Source organism: Rhinopithecus bieti, unplaced genomic scaffold (genome assembly GCF_001698545.2).
Source record: "Rhinopithecus bieti isolate Rb0 unplaced genomic scaffold, ASM169854v2 scaffold_1624, whole genome shotgun sequence".
Lineage (NCBI taxonomy): Eukaryota > Metazoa > Chordata > Mammalia > Primates > Cercopithecidae > Rhinopithecus > Rhinopithecus bieti.
The window spans coordinates 1,575,807-1,596,771 of record NW_016803776.1 but is presented as its reverse complement, the minus strand read 5'-3'; the positions used below and the strand labels follow the sequence as shown (position 1 = coordinate 1,596,771).

At 35.2% G+C, this 20,965-nt stretch overlaps 1 long non-coding RNA gene across 1 annotated transcript in view; it reads right to left on the bottom strand.

Annotated features, from left to right (window-relative positions):
• Positions 1–1,314: 1,314 nt before the first annotated feature.
• LOC108515654 (uncharacterized) overlaps positions 1,315–20,965 on the bottom strand; it is a 117,389-nt gene continuing 97,738 nt past the window's right edge. Inside the window, exons 3-4 of the long non-coding RNA XR_001881585.1 lie at positions 15,928–16,095; positions 1,315–1,610 (exon numbers count right to left, since the gene is read on the bottom strand). This is a non-coding gene — a long non-coding RNA (uncharacterized LOC108515654). The remainder of the gene's footprint in view (positions 1,611–15,927; positions 16,096–20,965) is intronic.

Sequence of the window (20,965 nt, the reverse complement as noted above, 5' to 3'; positions counted from 1 at the left end):
TATGATGTTTACAATCCACAAAGATGCTTTAAATAGAGTATTTCTGTAATGTAACATCTTGTGTTTTCATATTTCCCATCATATTCAAAATATTCTTCAACATAAAGAAAAGTCCAATATATTTGCATACTAAGAATTAAGAGTTGAAAACATCAGATAATAAGAAACTGAAATAACAATATACAATGTTTTAATTTCAATATATTCTAAAGGTGCGTGTTTATACTTATAAATTGATGTATAAAGAGTTACTATCAAATTCATATTTTAAAAAATAAAAAATACCAATGCTCTGTTTAAATGCTGGCATCACAAGGATTAAGCTGTAATTATTTTCTTGAGGACCTGTGGGTTTTGAAGTGACACATAGGCTTATGTACAATTATATATAGACAGGGAAAAAGACTAAGCAAAATAGTATAAAAGTATAATGAATCTAGTAATAGCTAAACAAGTAAGGCCTTGTTTATACATCTATAGATAAGCAAACTTTACTTTTTAAAATGATATCTTGCTTTCTTTAGAATCACTTATACTCAAAATGATTAAGCATTTTAATTTTTATAGTTACACTTGAATTTTACCCATGTTACACTTCCTTGCAGAAACAACAGTCTTGGGGAGAGGGATAAGTGGCTTGGAGTTGCTTCGGGCAGCATTTTCCTCATTTATTTGATAAATATTTATTGTGTTAATTACCAAGCATACAGTTGTGAATAAGACACAGTTTAATCCCTCACACAATCAAAACCAGGTCACTATTAAATTAACAATGATTATGCTTCAAAGCATATATAGACACAATTTCTTGATATTGAATTAACCAATTGCTTTTCCTGGATCTGCATACTAGGAACACATCAGTACACAGACATTTTATTTCTAGCGGTGATCTTGGCTATACATTAACTCTGTCGCTACATATTATGCATATCTTATTGTCTCCATGGTTTTATTATTTAAGGAAACCTAGACGATTCTTCTAAAGGTAACTGGATAATTCAAATAAGAAAATTCAACAAAAGTTGAAAAGGGATATTTTACATTTAAAAATGGGTCACAGTCAGTTTATTGTCTACTCCTAAAGTTCAATTTTAAGAAGTAATTTTTTTCTTATACACTCCAACAGTACTATTAAAGAATGATTGCCAGTTTATAATATTTTGAGAATAGAATAGAATAGAATTAGAGGTTGTTAAAGTAAGCTATCACTGTATAACAAACAAAACCAAACTTAACTGTATAAGACAAAAAACATTTTATTATGCCCATATGTTCTGTGGTTTATGACTTGAGAAAAGGCACAGTGCAGATGTCACTTCTCTGTTCCACAATGTGTGAGTTTTCAGCAGGGAAGACTAAAAGACAGAAGGCGGCATGAAGTCTGGGACTGTAAATATCTGAGGACTCGCCCTCTCACAGGTCTAGATGTTGATGTTGACTTTTGGCAGGAATTCACTGGGGCTGTCAAACAAAAAAGGAACACGAGGTCTTCCACATTGTCTTCTTCACAGCCTGGTGACCGGATTTCACGAGTGAGTGTCTGGTCAGAAGTTGTATCTCCTCTTATGACCTAGTCATGTGGTTTCTATCTTGCCATAGACACAGACCTACACAAATACAAAGAGACCAGGGACCCCATATTTTAATAAAAGGATGTGAATGGTACAATGTCAGCATAACATGGAGAATAAGATATTTCGTTGTAGCCACATTGGGAAATCCAATCTCCCACAGAAACACCTGAAAATTAAAGTCTTGTATTCTCCTCAGGTTTTGTTTATGGTTGTGCTTGATTTTTTCTGAAAGACTAAAGTACTTAACAACACGTACTATAGTATAATATTACATGAGTATAATAAATAATTGTATTATTATTTTACTCTTATTTTAGATTATAGCTGGGAGAATTGCTCCAGAGATTTGATTTTTATGACTTAGTGGATCATAAACAAATTTAGTAGCTAAAATCTTAAAGAATAGTGTTTTAAATAATTGAAATTTATAGTTAGAATAAAATCTGAAATATTGGAATACTTTGTACATAATAAGATTTAAGTATCGCTTCAGGAAGCCTTTGTTTCAAATTTGTGTGTATATGTGTGTGTTTGTGTACTTGGATATGAGTTCAATTTGTCTTTCTAGTTTTCAGTCAAAGATGTCTGAATGCCACTTCTCTAAACTATAGGAAGGGGCTTCTAGAAAAAATACTATAAATTGTGAATTAGGAAATGAAGTAATATTATTAACCAACCAAGATTGTTGCGTGTAAACTGGATAAAATTTGGCTACTATTTGTTAGTAAAAATTATTTTACTTTTAAAATCAGACCCTTTCTCCTACAGAGATCACAAAAAGGGTCTACTGCCTACTCAGGGTGTCTTAAGTTTAGTGATAAATCCAAATTATTTACAGATATATCCATTTTTCTCTTCTTCACTTCTGCATAAGGGAAGAGAGAGATGGAAAAAAGATAAAAGCAACTTAAAGTGTCTAAAGAGCACTAAAGAACAAGGTTAAAAGGATAGAGAATATAGTCACTGTTTTATTATTTCTGAAAGCCGGTTCCTACTGGATCTATCATTTTCTGGGATATCACAGGACATACTCTTTATGATCATTCATAAATGGGGATCTGATGATGTGTTCTGTCACTTTGGCCCATAAATGAATCCTGTCCAGAGTTAAAGGGAAAGGGGCATAAATGAATGTTACATATAATTGATTGTGTTCCTAGTGGGCTTTTCCACATGAGAAAACATTTTTAAAGTAGTCTGTGATAAACAACATCCAGGTCTAATCTACTCTTCATGCATACATTTGCCTGAGTTCCCTAGATTAAAACTTGCTATTAAGTAGCTGTCTACATTTGGAAATATGTCCAATAAACTGCAAGGCCATGACTTGGAAAGACTCAAGACCTGGTCTTTCCTTAGATGAAATCAACTCTACTCTAGAGCTGATTGCAATTCTGGTACCCTCAGACAGAGTAAATATGAGTTAGTTAATTATGATCATTCATTCATGTTGTCATATGTTCAACAGTTCATCAAATGCTTACTGCCTACTGTGTGACAGGTGTCATACCATACTAGGTAATGCAATAGTAAACAAAATAAGTGATTTTCTTACTCTCATGCAGTTTGCATTGAAAAGTTTAATTGTAGATAATAACTATGAGAAGCAATATTTCTATAATATTTCAAGTGTTTTTTCTTATCTCTTTGTGCACATAAATGTTACTGTCTCATATGTTTTGTATCAAAACAGTCATCAAGTCACCAAGAGCGATACTGCATATGTATTCTGATAGACTAAGTTATAGGAATATATTTTTGTTTGTTTATAAAATTTATGAAGTACTTTAAGTGAAATGAGTATCAGCAAGATAGTTGATAATTCTATGGAGAACTTTTTAGCCAAAGCATTAACTCATATATTTTGATTTTATATCACTAACATCATTTATTGTTGTCACCTAAAGTTTTTGGACTTGTTTCATTGTTCTTTTGAAGAGGAATTATGGGGACATTCTCAGGTGTATCTTAGTGGTCGTTTAAACGTATATAATTTGTATCAAGGGCACTCTTTAATAGAATTTTGTTGAAAGAGAAAGTAGTCCTGCTTCTCAGAATGAATGAATTGCTTTTAGAGTTTATATACAAAATGGGGAGGAATAGTTTTCGAAATAAAATGAATGTATGTGTGTGTGTGTGTGTGTGTGTGTGTGTGTGTGTAGACAGAGATTAATCAATTTATTCTTGTGTTTTAGTTCTGAAATTGGTATTGTTATTATTGCTGTTTTTTTTTTTTTCTGGGGAAAAATTACTTAGTACCAATTGTTAAATACGTATGACTGAAAATCACATTCAATTAATAGATATTTTTACCCTAACTGATTTCAAATATATCTATAGGATAGTTAATGAACAAGGTGATCATACCAGTGTTCCTAGAAAAGCTCCAACTTATATCAGTATTTTCAGAGTAATTATGAAATGTGTCCTTTTTAATTCTTAAAACCATCCTGATTTGGGCAATGAATCTTACGGTCATCTTACTAGTGAGAGACTGGGGAAGTTAAAATTTAATGTGAAAATTAAATTCTATATAATTTTATATTTTGTGCAAAAGAGAAGATAGAAATTGATGATGCTCCACAAAATAATAAATTATCTGAGTTTTAATTGTGAGGAATGTTTTCTACATAGAGATTTCTAGATTGATGCTCTGATCTGCATAATTACCAACATTCATTTTGGTGAAAGCAAGTAACAGTGAGAGGAGAATCATTTGAGGCCAAAATTTTGGGATTGCTAGTCCCAAAAGTTCAATCCTATAATTAAGTTCATATATAATACCATGTCTTCCTAAACAAAATATAACAAAAACAGAAGTGGCACTGGTGAATCTTAAAACTTCCTAGTCACAAGAAGATGCTGCATGATGAGATGGTGAGGGTAGGGGAATCAGAACCTAGATTTCAATCCTTACTTTGCCAATGGAAGTGGAGTTGGATAACTTTGGAAAATTACTCATCTCTTTTGGGCCTCAGTTTTTTTTTTTTTTTTTTTTTTAAACCATTGTTAGAAGTTGTGATTTTATTTGACTTTAATACAAGTGTCTCCAAACCTTCCTTTGCCTGTGTTCATCCTAAGGGCCTCAGTTTTTATATCTTTTGAATGAAAAAGACTCCATCCAGAATTTTCAATCTGTGTGTGTGTGTGTGTGTGTGTGTGTGTGTGTGTGTGTGTGTGTAGGGGGGCTGTAGAATATCTAGAATCTCTTTCTTACAACTATATCTCAGGAGAATTCCTAAAGCGGGGGAAGTTGATTAAAGTGAGCTACATTGATTGAAAGGGAAACAGGAGTACCTGGAACTCTGTCCTATTGGACTTCTCCTTACCTCCTCTAGTGAGTTGTGAGAGCTCTAAGGAGCACAGATTTTTTAAATGCTAGAAAAAAATAATAGCTAAAGTGCTTTCTTTATCAAAATTTCCTAGGCACAGAGATTTTACTCCGTGCAAACACTAAAGTGTTCCACTATGTTATTCAATGGTTCAGCAGGACCTCAACCACCATTCATAACTTTAAAACAATGGTAAGAAATGAACAGTTCTTCAGTGATTAATCATAATGAGGCATTGAGTTTATATAGAACTTATAAACTCACTATACACTATAGTGTATCTTTTTTTGTACCTCAACAGCAAATATAGATGGTTGAAAGGGAAAAAAGAAAGCATTATTATTTCTGCTTTACAGATGAGGAAACTGAATCTCAAAAGCGGTATGTGCCCTGACAACCATTGGGTGAAGAATGTAATTCCTATTGTTTCTCTATAAAAAATATCTTATTTCATAATCAAAAGAATAAAAGAATAAATGCAATTATTTGATTGAAGGACCTAAAAAAGATGGAGTTAAATATCTTATTGTTTAGGAAGAGGATAAGTTTCCAAAACCACAAAATCAGTGGCAAAGAAGGAAAGTCATGGGACTTTTAAATTTTCTCTTGCTGAAAAGTAACATAACAGAGAAGGTACAGTTGATTGCTAATCAAGTAGATAAGGAAGTCATACGAAGACATACATTATCAGGAAGTCAGTTTTAGTACTATATTACAAAAGATACGGTAAGTGGTATCAGTGGTTACTCATTGTGTTTTCTTTTCAAAGTTCCTGCTTCTATGGAAATATAATTTAGCAAGAGAAATATAGCCATACATTGCTGAGATAGGGAAGTGAATATGGGAGAAGATGGAGATAGAATTAATATCGAAGTGGAAACAACAGTGTATCAGAGGACAGAAAATTTAGATATGTTTTGCTACAAAATAACTCAGTAATTTGAGGACAATGTCTCTAAATTTTTATAAATCTCAGTTTCCTAATCTAAAACATGAAGGTGTTGGACTTAATAATTTTTACTTCCATTTTAGTGCAAATACTTTCTCATTTTGAGTCCTCCTTAAATAACTTGAAATGTCTACTGACATAACTTGGGAGATCCAAGAGAAAATGCCAAGAAGTTTTAACCGTGCTATAGTGACACATATTTGGAAAAATGCATTCACTTCCTTGCAAGTAGTATCAGTGATCTACTTGGTGAGATTGCCATGCATCTTCTGTCAGGAAATCTTGCCCACCCTTCATTATGCTTATGCTGGTCAAGCTCTTTTGGTGGCAAATGACAATAAACACAGCTCAAAACAAAGTAATCAATAAAGGGAACCCATTGTCTTACATAACAAAAAATATCTAATGTAAATATGTTAAGATTTAAAGAGGGAACTCCAATAGTGTCCTAAGAACACAGTCTCTATTCTTGATTCTGCTTGTCTCTCTGTGGCATTTATTTTCAGGTTATACAAAGTCTTAACATGGCAGCCAAAGTCTTAACTCATGAGTTATTCCAGATTCAGATTTCCCAGAATCTTCCAAGTAGCTCCAGTACAACTCCCTGAATTCAAAGAAATTGGAACGTTTTGGCTTTATGCTCTCATCCATTAGTCAATCAATATTGCCTAGGGAATGAATTACCCTAACTAGCCAGGCCTACTACAGAGGTCAATATTAATTTTCATGGACTATACTGTTACTAATCAAGCAGGTGTCAATTTCTTAAATTGATTTAAAACTGCAACAGATCCTTGGGTAGAACTTTTCATAAATAAAGCATTTCCTGCTTTATTTATCAACATAGCATCTGTCATTACCTAATATACATATTTTGATTGGCTGATTGTCTATCCTTTTTCAACTAGACCATGAACTGCATGAGAGCAGGGGTTTTTATCCCTGACCTAGAAAAATGTATGACACTTAGGAGGGGCTCATTAATGAATAACCCTGGGGAGAAACATATATTATTCACAATTTATGGAAAGGACAGAAAGCTGAGGCATAAAAATGTTGAAGTGTCCAAAATTATATATTTATTTAGTGACCAGGAAGTCTAAGGAGATCAGAGACTTCACCATTAGCCTTTATACTAGTTACCAGTAGATGTTGGTTTTTATACTATGTCTACCATTTGATAGCATTCTGAATTTTATTAGTGACTAAGGGACTCTGGACTTAATGTTTCTACTCTAAAATGAGGTAATATTAGCTCTGCTAACTTCACAGGAATATGAAAATGCTATTCAAATTGTAAATTAGTTTATAAATATGAGCCATTATTGTTTATGTTGCTAAAAATTCAGGTATCAGGAGAGGTCTTAATAAAGAGAATTATGTCATTTTGATAAAGGAACAATCCAGCTTCCCTGGTAATTTGTTCAAATACTGGTATATTTGATGTTTGCACATCAAAGTTTGAAATGAATATTTAAGCCAAACCAGTATCATTAACTTTCATTTGATTAAGCTCAGACATCCCTAGGTAACTTTCTCAAACTTCTCCCATTCATAGATGACACAGCTGGGTAGAAATTAGTCTCTAAAAATACTTTCACACAACCGGCTTGTTTTCTAGTCACTGTCTGCTTATGTTATTCTCATTCCATCTGTCAATAGATGTGAGTCACACATTCGACCTTTCAGCTTCACTTGCGCACATAAATTTCTTCCAATTTCCTGTGAAACAAACACTTTTAACTCTTTAGGGTTTTGTAATTTGTACACAGGTCATTCAGGGATGATTCAAAGAACAAAGTAAGCCCTTGACTGTGTGACAAATTTGGCTTGAGCATTTTCTAACTGGAACAAATTTTCTTTTATTGTTTGACTAATAAATGTAGGTCTATGTAGAGACACAGACATACATATATTTGTATTTGTATTTCACTTGTATATGCATAAACTAAATCTTCTGGTAGCTTTCTATGATGTAGGATCACTATAAGTAAAATAGTTTAATGGAGGCCCATGCCTGGGCTAAAAATTTCCCATTAAGCCTCCCTCCTTAAGTCAGTATAGTTTTATCTTCTTACAATTCATGTGAAGAAAACTCTTGGATTTTCAAGCGAAAAAGCAAAGTTTATTCCTTTCTAATATTTACCTGTGATCATGGCTGTTATATCAAATTTGTCTAATCTTTTTATTTTGACTACACCCAAGAAATAAAAAAGCTATGTTGGTAGAAACACATCTCTATTTTGAGAAATCATATTTTGACTGAGCTTAAATTAAAACTAGTTTCATGATTTAACAGAAGCTGCAAAGCTCTCCCCAAAGTCTTTCATGATAGAAAGTACACAATAACTGAATAACAAAATGATAGAATCAACAAAGGTAATAAAAATAAATGTATTCTTATCTCAAAAGCTATTCTTACCCAAGACAAAAGAGGAATAATAAAACCTTTTTCTTCCATTTCCTTCTTGGTTACCAACCTCAGAGCAGCTAAAGTGATAATGGGGGATGTTTCTTTCAGCACTGTGGAAGGGAGCCATACCTGCAAAGCTCCAGGAAAATGGAAAGGAGGTATTCTAGCTTTCTGCCAAAATGTTAAGGACTGCTCCTCCAGGCCTATTTCTGTTTTACTTTTTGTCTCTCCTTTTTTTGTTACTTCGCAAATCTATTACCTTCAGTCAAATTTTCTAAGTGTACTTCCTATTTTATGGATACAGATCTAGGACTATAGAGACAGAGTTACTCAGGGGCAGATCCATGATTACTGGTAGTATAATTGAACCACTTCATCTGAGACCAACTGAGATTACGATATTTTCCCCTTCACACATCCCAAGTGCAGAACCCCAGAGATCCTGATTCATTGACCAGTGCTCATTAGGTTTTGCCACAGTTATCTTTGTGATTAAGTCTGAAATGTAGCAAGAAGGAGAAAATGACTAGGAACCTAGGAGTAGCTTATAGCAACTGGGTGCAACAATTGCCTAACGGCTCCTCTAAACATATAGGACTAGATGAGAGCTGAAGGAAATTTTATTATGGACCAATACCTAACAGGCATGGAAAAGTGAAGGCACAATTCATTCCAGTTTTGTTTGCCTGGAAGTGAAAGGAGACAGAGCTCCATGCAGTTTAATAGAACTCTTTGAAATAAGGCAGATCTGAGATTTAATTTAACCACTGCAGCAAAATGATCTTGCACAAATGGCTCAACTATAAATGGGATGAGTGGAGGACAAGTGGTAGTAATAAATATCTTGAATTATGAGGATTAAATGATATGGAACACTGTCTTAGTCATCGTTATATTCCCAATTTCTTGATGCTGCCAAGAAATTCCCCCCAATTCCCTGAGTTTGGCACATAGTGGGAGCCAGAATGCTACAAGTTGTTCCTTTTTACTCTCTGTAAACTTCCTTTTGTTTAAAACTAATGTGTCTTCTTCTTCCAGTTTTATCAATTAATCCTCTTGGGAATGTGTAGAAATGGAAAAGATAACTTATTCTTAGGGGATCCCTAATAAATAGGAAATCATAAATGAAGAGCAAATCTAGAGCACAAAATAATGGAGACGTTCAGGACATCAGAAGAGACATTTAACATGTGACAAGGCAACCAGTCACAGGGTCTGTTGTTGTAATTCGATCTTATTAGGGAAAGAGCAATAATATATGCCTATATAGCTTGGTCAATAATAAGTTCAAGAAAATCTGAATTTTATTTAAAAGACTAATGAAACATGCTAAGCAAAGAACAACACTCAAGACCCAATCTAAGGAGAAAACTTTCTAGATACAAAATGTGTGTGCAAGGACTTTGTAGTACAGGAAGAGCCAACATCATGCCAGCTATGAATTCAGGTTTATCAAGAAGGCATAACCATTAAGAATACCAGCTTCTTTCCTCAGGTCAAACAAAACAAAAAATCCAAGAAGACTTAACCAGAAACTGAAGAAAACAAAAGGCTGGTTGAAAAGAAAACTTCCTAGCAGGACAGTCTATCCAAACCATGAGTCTTTCCAAGAAGGTGATTCAGCCAGCCTCCCCAGAGGCAAATGAACCCAGGTTTGCACAGAGGAATAGAAAGTACACCATGGTGAACAGTCTGTTCCTCTAAGTCGCTAGGTGTGCCCTGGCTGCACCAGTGAAGGCTTTCCATCTTGATTCTCTGTGATTTTAGGACAAATTGCTTTTGGGGTTCCTGACCCCTGCTGGAATTTGCAAAGTTGCCAGTGGGTGACTAAATTAGTGGAAAAGAGAAAAGTGAGGAGGCTCCCAAATCAGATTACTGTGTAAATATTAGAGATGCTTCAGAGGGCCCAGTGTATTTGGATGCTGGCTTCTGATTCAAAAAGCAAATTTGCTTGGCAGGTATCTGTGTCTATGGCTTTTGGCCTACTGTACAGTTGTCAGTGTTTTAAACAAATAACTTTCTAAACTTTATTTGCTGACATCTAAGTCACACTGCAAGGTTATTCTCACTAGGCAGTGAGTCAAAGATAGGTAGCAAACAATCTTACCATTTTTTACAGCCACTTTCCTTTGGCTACAGCTTCTGAATGACAGGAAAAATATTTAAGATAGTCACTCATATTTCTTTCTCCATCAATTGATATTCTAGGAACTCTATTTACACCCTGTCTGAAACAAGCTGGCATGTAACAGAATAATGAAAAATGATGCTATTCTAGTAAGGAAAACTACTTCTACAAACTACAAGCAAGAATAGGTCACAGAAATAGAGATCTTAGTATCAATTATATTGGATTCTTAACCAGAAAACTTTTCCTAAAATTAACATTAAATAAATCCAAACTAAATCAGATTGGCCTACTGTCAAGGGTAAATGGAAGACTGGACACCCAATCTGAAATTTATCTTTCACATTTTATGTTTTCACTAATCATTTTTGCCAGTGTGTACATTTCAGCAAGATTGCTCCAAAGGTAATTTGGATATATCAAACCCCATTTAGCCTTTGTTATCTGTATAATGAATGGAATAGCAATCACAACTATAACGAATCTCAACCAAACAATTAGCAGTAATGTAGTTGAAATGACTGGCCCTGTTGCAAGTTTGGGACTATAATCCTAAAATAAGAACATCTAGTGTCTGTAAATGCATTTTCATTGTCAAAATGTGTTAACATGCAGTCCTCTCCCATTTTTAAATACAGAGGAAATGAACTGCCAGGGAAGTTCATTGAAATGGCCAAGGAGACACTTACCCAAATGACCAGTACACTCCATCGTGTGGTAGTGTCAGCCCACATAGACATGACTGTTTTTATTTTAACATCATTTTGCAGCCAACCTTTCTGTCATTTGTTTTGTTTTAACACCACATTACCACCCCAGATAATAGGGGTTTCAGACCCTGAGTAGGTAAAATCTCAGAAAGTAATGTAGTATGGTTGCCTTGGGGTCAATTCCTAGTGCACACCACTATTTATCTGTCCATTTATTTGACTGCTCTTAACTCCTGAATCCTTGCTTCCCTCAATAACTTTGTGTAAACAGATCTATGTGTAAATCAAAACTTAGCCACTTAAGAGGAGTTAACTCCTCTGTGTCTTTAAAATGGGTATCATAATAAATAATGTTCATTGTTGTTTTGAGAATTAAACGAGGGATAATGCATTTAGACACATCCCATAGTAAAAGCCTTCCTCTTCCTGGCTAACATGGTGAAACCCCGTCTCTACTAAAAATACAAAAAAAATTAGCCGTGCGTAGTGGCGGATGCCTGTAGTCCCAGCTACTCGGGAGGCTGAGGCAGAAGAATGGCATGAACCTGGGAGGCGGAGCTTGCAGTGAGCGGATATTGTGCCACTGCACTCCAGCCTGGGCAACAGAGTGAGACTCCACCTAAAAAAAAAAAAAAAAAAGTTTTCTTGTTCCACTCATTCCCTATTTTATCTAACCCAGATGCACATCTTTCAAATAAACAGAAATGAGATCTTCCCAAAATATACTGCTTTCTTCCTATCGCCAATGACTGGCTGTATATTGAGGGTCCATCCCTATTAACTTAGATTAGTGTCCACAGCCTAAGGTTTATTGCCCAAACCCTTTGTCACAAAGACAGTGCTCTAGAAGACACAGTGTTTTATTATTTTACTGTAAAATTATGTCTCAAAATGCAAAAGAAAACGTACCAAATAATAGGTATAATGCACACAATTGTGTAATTCCTTTGTTAACATATAGAACATTGCTGTCAACATAGATGTTCTTTTGAAGGTATAACTCTTTTAGAGACAGTTATGCACATATATGGAGATGAATTCTGATATGGTGGGAAAGACTTAGGTTGTAAAATTTCACAGGCCTGGGATTAGTCTTGTTTCTCTCACTTAGAAACGGTGTGACTTTGGCCAAGTCACTTTTATCATTAGCATCCACATCTGATAAATGAGAGTGATAAAACTTTTCAGTATAGCTGTGAGGTTGACACATGTATACACATATACACATATATACACACACGTGTGCATAGGTATGTGGGGGAGGGACATATACTTGCTCAATGAATAGTAACTATTACCATTAGTAATCATGCATACTTCAAAGACATTGTGGCTTCAGTGCATGATAAGTTTACTAACTCTAGTAATTTAAATAATAAACATTTGCATTGGTAAAAATTTGTCTTTACAGTGATTCCAAGTTGGAAGAGTGCTGATTTCTTAAGCAAATGGATATTTAAAATCAGAATATAGAAGACTTATTTAACAAACCTTTAGATATTGTATGTATGCACCGCAAATTGAAAATATTCATTAAGATATACCCAGCAGAGTTTCCAATTACATTGTACATTATTTACTAAAATATTAAATGATTTTTAATTAAAATGTTTAAAATTCAGATTTTAAATTAATTGACCAAAATAATAATCTCCAATAATCTGATTTAAAAGTAATTCAGTAAATTATTATAACATTTCTGTCAGCCTTTTGTAACAACACAATTTTTAAAATATCATGACTAAATCAGTGATTATTAGACTGTCTCTTTATGGATTATATCTCATATCAGAATATTCTAGCACTCCATTCTTGGGAAAACTTATGCATAAATTAATACAATGAGAAATGTAGTCCAACTTTCCTAGAATTCTCAGGAATGACATCATCTTTGCTTAATTGACCCTAGCTTCTGTGCCAATAAGAATAAAAGGAAATTTAGGTTCCTTTTATGACAGCAAAATTAGAAAAGAGTGAATGGGAATTGTACTTAGTTAATTAGCATTTAATCCTTTATGGGTTTTTGTTTTTGTTTTTTTTTTTGTTGTTTGTTTGTTTTGTTTTTTGAGACAGAGACTCACTTTTGTTGCCCAGGCTGGAGTGCAACGGAGCGATCTCAGCTCACTGCAACCTTCGCCTCCCAGGTTCAAGCAATTTTCTTGCCTCAGTCTCCCAACTAGCTGGGATTACAGGCACCTGTCACCACACAGGGCTGACTTTTGTATTTTTAGTAGAAATGGAGTTTCACCATGTTGGCCAGGCTGGTCTGAAACTCCTGACCTCAGGTGATCCACCCATCTCAGCCTCCCCAAAGTGCTGGGATTACAGGCGTGAGCCACCATACCCAGCCAATCCTTTGTTTAGTTTTGAGTTTTCCACCTGAAAATAGATACAGGGAAATTTTATTTCCCCACAGCAATGAATGCATGTGTACTTCTGTTATGTCTTGGGTTTGATTCTCATCTCTGAAACTCTTTCTATCTGATATTGAGTAATTTCTTAATGTCTTTTAGCTTTGTTTTCCTCACCTTTAGATTGAAATAACAATTTCATCCATACTATTTAATGTATTTATATTAATAACTGATAATATATGTAAAACTACTTTTAAAAAACTATAGTTACTATATTAATGAAAATTACTATTTTCTCATCAAGGCAGAGTTTAGTTAATCCCAGTTTTACAAGATGTGATATTCTTGAGTTGGATTATTTTACAAATCCTACTTCACTGTTTACCTTACTTCGGGAATGTCTTTAGAATATAAAAGGAAAAGTTATGTTTATGGATACATACTTTGTGGATTAAAGGTTCTAAGAAGAATCTTGGCTTTATCTTTTGGTTAGGTCAATCTAATGAGACCTCACCACTCTGGAATGCATTCATTCTGATTCAAAGACTTTCAGGATTCACTTCTAAATTAAAAAGGGTAATATGGATTGCTTTGACCAAGATTTGTAGCTAAGATTATCCATTAAACCATCTGAAAACAGAGTAAGTGTGGTTACAGCACTAGGCACATGAAGCACACATAGGTCTCTCAAGACAGACTCTGTAACATGCTGTTTCCTCTCCCTGGAATGCTCAAGCTCTTCTTCCGATCAAATCCTGACACACACTTTGGAGTCCAGTTCAGTTATTCTTTTTTCAATAATGATAATTCCCCAATTGGAATCAATTTAATGCCTCGCCTCATTCCCCAAACACTGTCTCTCTTTTATATCATTTATGCTGCTTGATTCTGACATCTCGAAAATCAGGAATCTAGTCTTGCCCGTTCTTTTGTCCTTTGAGTTATCATAATATCTTTCATTCTTTCTCACTGTGATGTGAATGCTAGTTCTCCCCAATCATCTGATATCACCTATTTTCTCATATTTTCCACTCGGATATGTGGCTGCCTGGAATAACAACCATATTTCCAAATCTAAATGTGGTCACATAACAAAGTCTATCTGGGTACTAACTTAAGAAGAGCAGAAATGATACAGGAAAATTCTAGATAGTACACCTTAAAGAAAAATATTGTTCACTTCCCTATTTTCTGTTCCTTATGAGTTATTTTGAAACACCCAGAACAAGTAAACATTCAAGGAATCATTGAGCAATGCGATTTAAGGAGACTTGAGCCCTCAACACCATAGAAATACCATCTCAACCTGGGATGCCTACACTTTGACTGTTACATGAGAGAAAAATCAAACTTCTGCCATGTTTAAGCTTGTATTGCTTTTGAGTTTCATAACTCATTGCTTTAGACTGTTATGCCCTCTGGGCATTATTCATTGTAATTTGCTCTGTTAGCTTATAGGTCATCTAGGTTTTTGGGTAAAGATCATTTGGGTTACCTGTGTTATTAACATATTTGGTTGTGTTTAAAAGGGTCTCTTTCTTATGGTATAAGATTCCAAAAGAAGATTGTGGAAAGAATGTAATTCACACATTGATACAGTTTTGGCTATCAATATAAATCTAGGACATGTTAGACCTCGTTTTCTTCATTTTCTATTGTTCACATAGGCTGTTCCCATTGTCTGGGAAACTTCCATATTTGGAATTACTTTATATCCTATTCATATTTTGATCTCAACTTAAATATTGTTGACTTCGGAAAAGTTTTCCCTGACCTTACAGGCTTATTAAAAGTTAATATAATATGGTCTCATATTTTATAGCATATATTATTAGCACTACAATTATATCATACTTTGTATAACTTTTAATTTAATTATTGATCTTTTACGAGACTATAAGTTCCATGAAGGGAGAAACCATGTCTGCACAATTTACTGATGTAGCCTAAGGGCCTGGAATAAGGAATATTCTATGTTATTCAATAATTATTGAAAAGAAGAACGAAGGAAGGAAAGAAAGAAGGGAAAAGGGAGGAAAGGAAAGAGAGAAAGAGAGAGACAGAGGAAATCTACCCAGCCATGAAGAGGAAGAAAACAAGCAGTCATTCTGGAGTCTGATTGTTTAGATTTAAAAATCTCCACTTGAAATACTCATGTAATGGAGGAAAATATGTTCTTTAGGAGAGGCGTTTGAATCATTGAGACTAATTTTTTCAAATCTCTTCATTCTGGATGAGGAGTTACAGTAGGAAAATAGGTTGCCCTTATTTTTTCACTTTTTTTTTTTTTTTTTTAATTTTCTTTTAGGTCCAAATAAATTAAAGCTCAAAACTTTCTATATTTGGAAATCAGTAGGCACTTCCAAAAACTTCTCTATAGTATTTTGGGACATGTGCCCAGGGTCTTCCATTTTCTCTTATTTCTTGAATAATAATTTGCCAGGAGGGATTTGATCAGGCCCACCTCTGGTGCTGCCAGCCTGACTGAATTTCCTGGTCCTCTAGGTGGTTTTGGAAATGTCAACTCGAAGGAGCACTGCCAAGTTAGAAAATCACTGCTTATGACTCTACATGCAGATAGGGACAGGTGTCTTCATCTTTCTGCTGGCAGGTTCTGTGCCATGAGAAGTTTCTGTAATAAAAAAAATAAAGTTTCTTTTGAAATATGGATTTAATTTCCAATACATTTCAAATGAAAATTATTTGACATAATTGATACTCCTCATTGATACAGTTTTTTTCACTTGGCTCCCAAGACACCATACTCTGCTTGTTTTCTTCCTACCTCACTGGTCACTTCCTCTTAGTTTCTTTTATTCATTAGAATGCCCCATGACTCATTCCTAGGGCCTCTTCTTTTTCCTACTGCATTTTCATGAAGATTTCATCCATATTCACAGTTCTAATTACTAGCTATGCTAATGACTCTGTCAATTTTGTACCTTCAACTATACTCCATACCCATGTAGCCAACTTGTATACATGACAATTTCATTTGACTATCCATAATCACCACAAATCCACCCTATCAAAAATGACCTTCTATCACACCTCCAGATATGCATCATCTCAGTTGATTCAAATTCAGGATTCTAGTTGTGAGAACAAAAAGTGGTATTTACGAGTGTCAGCTTTGATAGCCCTCTTTCACTGCTAATCTATCAGACCTTCCTGCCTACTCTTAATCAAAATACAGGCACATTTTATTTATTGCACTTTGATTTATTTGGATTCACAGATACTGCATTTTTTTCTTCACAAATTGAAGGTTTGTAGCAATCCTAAGCTGAGCATGTTTATCAGTGCCATTTTTTCCAATAGCATGTGTTCACGTCATGTCTCTTTGTCACATTTTGGTAATTTTCACAATATTTCAAACTTTTTATTATATCTTTTATAGTAATCTGTCATCAGGGATCTTTGGTGTTACTGATATAATTATTTTGGAGTGCCACAAACTAAGTGCATATGAGAGGTCAGTAAATTTTGTGTGTATTCTGACTGCTCCACTGACCGGCTATTCCTCTGTTTGTTTGTTTTCCCTTTCCTTGGTCCTTCCTATTCCCAGAGACACAATAATATTGAAATTATGCCCTTTAATACTCTACAATGACCTCTAAGTGTTTAACTGAAAGGAAAAGTTTGATGTCTGTCGCCTTAGATGAAAAACTGAGAAGTATTAAGCTTAGTGAGAAATACATGTCGAAAGCTGAGATGGGCCAAAATCTAGACCACTTCTCCCAGTTATCCAAGCTGTGAATGCTAAGTAAGAGTTCTTGAAGGAAATTAAAAGTGCTACTCCAGTGAATACATGAATACTTAAGAAAGCAAAAAAAAAAAAAAAAGACTTATTTATGATATGGAGAAAGTTTAGTGCTCTGGAGAGATCAAACCAGCCACAACATTCCCATAAGCCAAAAAGTAATCTAGAGCAAGGCCCTAAATCTCTTTAATTCTATGAAGACTGAGAGAGGTGAGGAAGGTGCAGAATTAAAACCTAGTAGAGGTTGATTCATGAGGTTTAAGGAAGGAAGTCATCTCCATAACATAAAAGTGCAAGGTGAAGCTGCAAGTGCTGATGTAGAACCTGCAGCAAGCAATGCAGATGATCTAGCTAAGATCATTGAGGAGGGTGGCTACACTAAGCAGCTTTCTCAATGTGGACAAAACAGCCTTATACTGGAATAAGATGCCATTTAGGACTATAATAGGTAGAGAGGGAAAGTCAATGCCTGGATTCAAAGTTTCAAAGGACAGGCTGAATCTCTTGTTAGAGGCTAATGCAGCTGGTTACTTGAAATTGAAGACAATGGCCATTTACCATTCTGACAATCCTTAGTGCCTTAAGAATTATGCAAAATCTACTCTGCCTATGTTCTACAAATGGAACAACAAAGCCTGATGACAGCAAGCCTATTTCCCGCAAGGTTTACTGTCACTGTAGAGACCTGCTTAGAAAGAAAGAAAAAAGATTCCTTTAAACTATTACTCCTCATTAGCAATGCATCTGATCACCCAAGAGCTCTGATGGAAATGTACAAGGAGATAAATGTTGTTTGCATGCCTACTAACATAACACTTATTCTTCAGCCCATATATCAAGGAGTAATTTTGACTTCCAAGTCTTACTATTTAAGAAATACATTTCATTAAGCTATAGCTACAATAGATAGTGATTCCTCTGATGGGTCTGCTATCAAACAGCATCACAAACTTTCCTTTTGTCTTATTTTTAGAAAGTGCTACAGCCACTTCCACTTTCAGCAACCACAACTGAGCAACCAACAACACCAAGGCAAGACCATCCTTCAGCAAAAAGATTATAACTCGTTGAGGGTCCAGATGGTCATTAGAATTTTCAGCAACACAGTATTTTTAATTAAGGCATGTACAATATTTTAAAGACTAATACTGTTGCACACAATAGATTATAGTATTAACATAACTTTTATATGGACTGGAAAATTTAAAAACTTCCTGTGCCTTCCTTTATTGCAATATTCAGCTCACTGATATCACTGAACCTGCAATATCTTCAAGGTATGTCTGTATGTACATACTGTGACCATTTCTCAATACTTTCTCTGCCACCACCCTGGCTGGAACCAGCTTCGTCTTAATCATACATCATTGAAATAATCTCTTATGTGGTCTCCTTGCTTTTACAAACTCTTCAGTCACTATCACCCAAGTTTCAAATAGCAACCAGAGTGCTCCACTTTATTTTGTTTTGTTTTATTTTATTTGTTAGAGGTTAAGTCTTGCTATGTTGCCTGGGCTTGGAACCAGCTTCATCTTAATCATACGTCATTGAAATAATCTCCTCTATGCTCTCCCTGCTTTTACAAATGTTTCACTCCCTACCACCTAAATTTCAAATAGCAACCAGAGTGATTCATTTTATTTTTTTCATTTTTATTTGTTAGAGATGAGGTCTCACTATGTTTCCTGGGCTGGAGTGCATTGGCTATTTATAGGCCAGATCATAGTTCACCGAAACCTCAAACTCCTGGCCTCAAGCAATATTTCTACCTCAACCTCCCCAGCAGCTGAGACTACAGGGGTGTATCACTGCCCCTGGCTAGAGTGATCCTTTAAAATGTCAGATCCTGTCATCTTTCTTTCAAAGCACTGTAATGGTTCTCCATTCCTCAACAACTTATAGCCGAAGGCTTTCCTCCATGGATTTATGTGGCCTGCCCTCATGACCTCCCTAACCTCATCTCTTCTTTTTCTTGTTGCTTGCTCTGCTTTAGACACACTGGCCTGGCTACATCAGTCACACTCTTGTACTTGGGCCATAACAATGGTATTTCCTCTGCCTGGAATGTATTCTTCCCAGGTATCCACAAGACTAACTCTCTGACTGCCTCTGGACTCTGCTCAAAGATCACTTCCTCAATGAGGTCTATCCTGCACCACCCTACTAGCACTTGGCACTCCCAATCTTTCTGATTTTACTTATTCTGTGCTGTACTTTCATTACATAAAATGTTAGAATGTATATTAGAATTAGAATATTTCACATTCGAACATTTTATATAACTTATGTATTTATTATGTGTATTATATATGTCTCTCCCACTAGAATATAAGTTACATATTGTCTTATTTAATGATATGTAGAAGAGTTTCTACATAGTAGGAGATTAATAAATATTAATGGAATAAATGACACTTTCTTACTAAAATAGGAACAGGGCAAATTTTCCTGCTACTACCACTACTTCTCAGTATTACAACTGATATGTCCAAATCAATGCAAAGGGACAAAGAGAAAAGTTATAAATAATAGGAAGAGTCAAAATTATGACCACGTGCATACAGTGTGATTATCTACTTATAAAACCAAGGATGTTACTCTAAAAGATGGGAAAAACCAAACTGCTTTTTCTACTCTCATGCTCGACACAGAGCACTTTTATGACCAGATGTGTGTTCTTTTTTCCCTGCACATTGACCAACTCTCAACACCATCTGGATGTCCTATAATTCAATTTAATTTTGACGTTAACTCGAGTGAGTATAGACTCCACATGTTAAGGGCTCAGTATTACAAAACTGCCCCTCTGCACTTCAGATGCCAAGGGAAAGTCCCAGGTTGTTTCACCTGTGATTCTGACCAACCATCTATAAAAGGGTGGTTCCCATAACCCCCTCCTCAGGTTCAATTATTACAGAGTTGCTCACAGAACTCAGAAAGACAATATACTTATTTTTTCATTTATTATAAAAAGATAAGAATGAACAGCCAGGTGGAAGAGATGCTTAGGCAAGGTATGGAGGAGGGCGCAGAGCTTCCATGCCCTCTTGTAGGGGGGCACCCCACTCCTATCTCCTCCATGTGTTCAGCAACACAGAAGTTCTCTGAACCCTGTCCTTTTGGATTTTTGTGTGGAGTCTTGAATACATAGACCTGATTGATTAAATCATTAGCATTGGTGATCAACTCACTTTTCAGCCTCCTTCTCTCCCTGGGATTGGTGCAGGTGAGGAAAATTTCAACTCTCTAATCATCTGGTTGGTTACCCTGGCAACCAGACCCCATCCAGAGGCTAGCCAAGAGCCCCCAGCCACCAGTCATCTCATTCTCTTAGGAAAAGACTCTTTCACTTCAGAGATTCCAAGGGTTTTTGGAGCTTGTATGCCAGGAAAAGGAGAGGAAGATCAAATCTATAGTTTTTAATTATAAATCATATTACAGTCACCTAAAGAGATTTGTGAGAACTAATGACAGAATTCTGTAAAGAAGCCAAATTCACACTTAATATGAATTTTAAAATGTAACAATTTTCTATGTTTCAACAGTAACCATATTTTAAAAAACAAATTCATGGACAGAAAGGGATCCTATCTGCAACATCAAAAATGGAGGCTGTGTACAGTGGCTCATACCTGTATTCCCAAAGCTTTGGGAGGCCAAGATGGGAGGATTGCTTGAGGCCAGGAGTTTGAGACAAGCCTGGAAAATAAGGAGACCTTTTCTCTACCAAATATATATT